Here is a 326-nt window from a genome sequence, read left to right as displayed (position 1 = left end):
ATGCTATTGTTTCCGGGTTGTATGCACGCCATATTAAACTAGAGCAGTTTTCCCCCAACGGTTTGTGCAGTCTTTATTTTCAACTCATTTGTAGTCTTGCAAGAATAGCTCATTGACAAGGGGAAAAAATGAAAGGGTTTTTATAGTAGTTCTTGTTGTGGTGAATTTAGTCTGCTGATTGAATTTCATTAAATGACTTTAGTGAATTAGATATTCGATTTGATTTGGTAACGGTGATTTTAGGAGTCTAAATTTTGGTTTTTAAATCTAATTTGGGAACGATGATTTTACGGGCTAGAGCTTGATATTAAAATCAGGTAACTTTT

This window comes from Penaeus monodon, chromosome 20 (assembly GCF_015228065.2).
Source record: "Penaeus monodon isolate SGIC_2016 chromosome 20, NSTDA_Pmon_1, whole genome shotgun sequence".
Taxonomy (NCBI): domain Eukaryota; kingdom Metazoa; phylum Arthropoda; class Malacostraca; order Decapoda; family Penaeidae; genus Penaeus; species Penaeus monodon.
The sequence above is the reverse complement of the archived record's forward strand: the minus strand, read 5'-3'. Positions refer to the sequence as shown.